Source organism: Callithrix jacchus, chromosome 10 (genome assembly GCF_049354715.1).
Source record: "Callithrix jacchus isolate 240 chromosome 10, calJac240_pri, whole genome shotgun sequence".
In the NCBI taxonomy this organism is placed as follows: domain Eukaryota; kingdom Metazoa; phylum Chordata; class Mammalia; order Primates; family Cebidae; genus Callithrix; species Callithrix jacchus.
This window is the reverse complement of record NC_133511.1, coordinates 103,740,869-103,746,516: the sequence shown is the minus strand read 5'-3', so window position 1 is coordinate 103,746,516 and position 5,648 is coordinate 103,740,869. Positions and strand designations below refer to the sequence as shown.

Genomic DNA, 5,648 nt, shown 5'->3' with positions numbered 1-5,648 from the left:
CTCTCCTTCAAGTAATCTCTGTGACTTGGATTACATCGACTCTGTTTCCAGAGATAATCTTTATTAGTCTGGGCCATTTATAGCACTCCATCTGTTTCTTCAATGACAGCATGGAAATCTTGGCTTTAAGCAATCAACATATGGCATTTTCTGGTGATTATTACTGGTCTACAGATAGGCGTATAGGCTATGTTTCTATGTTAGCTCAATCAGATTAAAGAAAAGCACTTTTATTCTCTGCTTAAATGAATAGTCATCTCTACTCCATTAAAAGTGAAGAGGGAACATATCTGCTGTTGGTGGTAGCCATTTTTCAGTCATGAGTTAATATAGTTTGGCTGTGTCCCCACCCACATCTCATCTTAAATTGTAGTTCCCATAATCCCCATGTGTCATGGGAGGCCCCAGGTGCGAGGTAATTAAATCATGGCATGGTTACTCCATGATGTTATCATGAAAGTGAGTCAGTTATCATGACATCTGATGGTTTCATGAGGTGCTTTTCCCATTTTGCTCGGCACTTCTCTTTCCTGCCACCATGTCTTCACATCTCACATTTAAAAAAAAACAAAAAACAAAAAAACCTTAACAATTTATTAGTCTTATTTTCCAGTAAAATATTCACATAATGTCAAAAGAATGGAATGATAGAGATATAGTCAACTACCTTTAATGAATTCCACATAAATATTTAAAATCTAAAAACCCCAGATTAGCAGACCAAGTAGAAATTGGATTCTTCAAAGCAAGTATTGCTTTACCCTTGTGATCAACGCAGTCAGTCATGACAAGTAACTTGCAATGGTAAACAAAATGTTTGCTGAGTTTAAAATATGCTTTCGATTAACCATTATCAGTCAATCCAAGAAGAAGATGTTGTTGAACTGCGTTGCACAGTTTCTTGACCTCTTTGTTTACTTCAATCAGGTTTGCATTTTTTTGATTCAAAATAACATAGACCTCCCGCCAATCAGACTTCTTTCCAACCACCCAGTAATCACTCATGGCTTTCACGATGATCTCCTCATCTTCATCCACTCTGGTAAAGTCACTGTTGATGTCACCGAGAATCTTCATTAAATCCGGGTGCACGGAAGTGAGTGACACACTGCTCACAGATGTCAGAGGCCAGCACTGTGAGCTGGGGCCCAACGATGCTGTCTAGTCTTCGGTAAAAATCCAATGTTGGCTGGATGGAGGCATCGATCATAAAGTACACAGCTGCACTTATGGCCTTGTAAACAATTAAATGGAGCTCTTCTTAAGTGTCATCTGTATTTACAAAAATTTTGGGGAATCTGCATTTTGCATCTGGATCATTAAGGTTCAAGGGTCCGGTAAGAAATCTTCCACAGTGTTGAAGATTTCCTGGCATTTCTGCTCTTATTGGAGAATCCCTTCCTGCCAACAGTCCGAGTCGCCCAGCACGGGCAAGAGCCACCGGAGCCAGGATAGGGCAGGGACACCCGGGCACCCCACAATTCTCTCTCTTTTCTCTGTTCTCTTCTCCATTGGCGTGCCCAAGAGACAAACCAAGGAGCGCCTGAGGGTGCTGGAGAATCCGGTAAAAGCACCATTGTGAAGCAGATGAGGGTCCTGCATGTTAATGGGTTTAATGGAGAGGGCAGCGAAGAGGACCCGCAGGCTGCAAGGAGCAACAGCAATGGTGAGAAGGCAACCGAAGTGCAGGACATCAAAAACAACCTGAAAGAGGCGATCAAAGCCATTGTGGCCGCCATGAGCAACCTGGTGCCCCCTGAGGAGCTGGCCAACTTGAGAACCAGTTCAGAGTGGACTACATTCTGAGTGTGATGAACGTGCCTGACTTCGACTTCCCTCCGGAATTCTACGAGCATGCCAAGGCTCTGTGGGAGGATGAAGGAGTGCGTGCCTGCTACGAACACTCCAACGAGTACCAGCTGATTGACTGCGCCCAGTACTTCCTGGACAAGATCGATGTGATCAAGCAGAACGACTATGTGTCGAGCGACCAGGACCTGCTTTGCTGCTGAATCCTGACTTCTGGAATCTTTGAGACCAAGTTCCAAGAATGTGATTATTTCCCCTTCTGCCATGATTGTAAGTGTCCTGAGGCTTCCTGAGCCATGCTGAACTGTGAGTCAATTAAACCTCTTTCCTTTACAAATTACCCAGTCTTAGATATGTCTTTATTAGCAGCATGAGAGCAGACTAACACACGAGTGAAGCCACCCTAAAGGAAGAACAAAGATAATGACAGAGTCTATACTCCCTATTGTTTAATGTCATATTATGTGTGTAAAATTACTTTATTCAATTTAAACTACTGTAAGTTGGTTTCTCTGTAACTTGAAGCTAGATATATCTTCAACTGATACAGCACACAAGAAACAGAGCCTTATTTAAACCCAGTTATCTCTGACCCTAAATCCAATTATTTTACATGGTGTTTGAAATAAATGGAATGTATATATTCAGTGATGTTATAAGTCAACTAATTCTAACCTGATATGCTATAGCTTCTTATGTCTTGCTTTCATATTCATCAGCTAATTATCTGATTATTCAGGTTTACGAAAAACAGCAACATATGCACATACACCTTACCACTCAGGGGATCTAACTAAATTGAGTGGCTTTGGAAAGTTTAATCAATACCAAAATTGTAATCCAAATTCCAAGTTTACTTTTTATTTTCAAAAATTTTTACAACTATAAATAATTATACAGATTATTTTTGTTTATTTTGACCACATGTTCTTGTTGGTCCTTTCTCTTTGCATGAATAACAGGGCTGCCAATGTGATTTGGTGTTGTAATATTTTTCTACAATGATGAAAACTACCTTTTGTACATTTTTTTTTAATTTCAAAAGCTATACGTATGATACCTTAAGGAAAGTTGGTTAAAGAGAAGAAAAAGGAGTATATTAATAAAATGATTCAAAAGAATTTATTCAACACCCAGTTTTGAGAAATATGCTACAGGCCATATTAAATACTGTGATTGATTCTGGAAAAGTTGATTGATAAAAATTCATTGAAAACAAGAATCAGAAAGGAAAAATAAAAGTTTATCTTTTCAAGTTACAGATTCCTTTTCAGCAGAGATAAACTATTTAGAAAGTCATATAATAGTAAGTGTTGGAAAACATTAATTTCAAGAGAGGGAGAATGTGAGTACTCTGGAGGAAGAAAATATAGTGTTTGTTCAGGAGAAAGAATGTGTTCAGCCAGTTTAAGGGAATAAGAAAAGGTGAACAAAACAAAGTAGAAGCAAGATATCAATAGAAGCCTGCAAATTATTATTATTTTGGGGATAATTAAAGTCATATGAGTCAAGAGCAAAGGTAGACTTTTCAAAAAGGAAGTCTGGGATATACTGGGTCAACTCTTTATAATTTTGGCAGTGCTGTCAGTCTGCCATTCACAATAGTGATATTATAAAAGATTTACCTCAAATTAATTATTACAGTGGAGGGAACTAACTTTGGCTAGAAAACATTGGAAAGGAGTATTTATAAGGAAACTGCATGATGAACAAAGAGTTAGTAATAGAGCATCTCATATTGTAAATAAGAGATTGAACAGCCTGAACTTTGGGAATATTCTTACTTACTGCAAGTAAGTTACATTTCCTTCCAAGGTTGATAGCAAGTTTAAATAATTAATTAAATGTTTTTGGACCACTGTTTTCTAACTTGTCTTTGATATCATCACAGCAGAGAAGGAAATACATAGGATATATGAGTTTGAGTGTTCTCTATGAGTTCAAGCATCATCCCCTGCAAAATCCCCAAGGGATGATGCTTGAACTCATAGAGAGCACCCGAACTCATATATCCTATGTATTTCCTATCCATGTGTTTCTATGATAGAGTTTAATTTATAAACTATGCATTAAGAAATTAACAACCATAACTAATAACAGAATAGAACAATTATAACAATATGCCAGAATCACTATTCTTGCACTATTGGGCCATTATTAAGTAAAATAAAGGTCTCTTGAAGACAGGCATTTTCATACTGCAAAAAGTCAATCCAATAACTGAGGTGGTTACTAAATGACTAACGGCAAGTAACATATACAGTTGGATACACTAAATAAAGGAATAACTCTTTTTCCCTCATATAGCAATTTAAGCACCAGTAGTCCAGGCTGATAATAATGGCTTCAAATGTCAAGAGTTCAGGCTCTTTCTAACTTTCTGATATTCTATCTTTAATACCTCACCTATAATCTCAAAATGTTGCTCCAGCTCTTGCCATCATACCTGACTTGATAATAATCTATGAGCCTCTAGAGGCCCCTACACTGGATTTTAAGGTTATGTGAGGCAATACATTTTCTTTATTGGATTGGGTTATGTTCAGTTGTGTTTCTTTTATTAACAGTTGAAAGAATTCAAACTCATTCTGGCTCTCAATCACCTGTAAGATACTTTCTAGGATTCTAACCTTGAAACATCTAAGCCATTCATAATCAGACCACAGCTTAATCCTCCAACCTGATTGCTACAATCCCCGTTTATTCATTTAGTGTTACAGTTACACAACAAAACATTCTGAATATCCCATAAATATTATGGTGCTTCTTTCTTCTCTATTGTTGTTCTTTGTCCATGCTTGGAATGCCCTGCTCTCCACACCAGCATTTAACTTGTTATCTCCCAATTGTCATCTGAGCTTGAGGACAGAAATCACTTTCTTTATGAATCATTCCATTATCCTTGCCATCACAATATCCTTATTCTTCTTTCTAAATAACAATCCAGGTATTGCAATCATTATATTTATTATGGCATGCTCTTATTATTTACTTTGTGACTCTAGATTATAGGCTATAATGAGTCATATTCACTATTTTATTTTCCTCCCTTAACACATTCTGACACAAAGTCGAAGTCTAATAAAAATTATCGAACAAATGAACTGGATAATGAGAAAACAAGGAATTAAACTGACAATTTTATAAACATCTATGCCATCTTTGTTTTTGGAAAAAAATAATCCTGAAAATATTGGTCTGGAAACCAGGTAGGCAGAATTTGGTTTGGCATCATAACTCATTAATTTTTTTTCTCAAGCCATTCTGTCATCCGTGCTTATGTTTTCATAGCAAGAAGCTTTCTGATAGAAATTAGTACTCCTTTCTTCTCTTTCTGTTCCTTACTTATTTCTCCTTACACATGGAAAGGTGACTTTCCAATATATCCAATATGGTTGCTAAACTTGAAAAAGAAAATTAGTAATAAACATGTTCAGTTTTATCCCTTCCTGTATTCACTTTGAGATGTCCCAACCTGGAGGCTTCAGATGTTTAAATTTTCCTTCTGCTGTGCTCTATAATACTCTGCCATTTTACAGTGAATCCTGTAATTGATCCAGCTGTTAGCATATGTGCATAATTATGTATAATTTAGTAATAGAGTATTAATAACAGCACTTAGCCATCAACCGAAGTCTTATCTTCCAACGGCTCTATCAGTAGCCGATGTAGCAGTTTTTTCTCCATCCCGTGTATCTTAGTTCACTCAGGATGCTATAAGAAAATATCATCATCTGGGTAGCTTATAAGCCCCAGAAATTTATTTCTCATAGTTGTGGACATAGTGAAGTCAAGGACCAAGGTGTCTGGCACATGTAGTGTCTGGTGAGGTTCCCCCA

At 37.2% G+C, this 5,648-nt stretch overlaps 1 pseudogene; it reads right to left on the bottom strand.

Annotated features, from left to right (window-relative positions):
- Positions 1–857: 857 nt before the first annotated feature.
- LOC118145674 (vacuolar fusion protein CCZ1 homolog B pseudogene) lies at positions 858–2,075 on the bottom strand (annotated as a pseudogene).
- Positions 2,076–5,648: the final 3,573 nt, after the last annotated feature.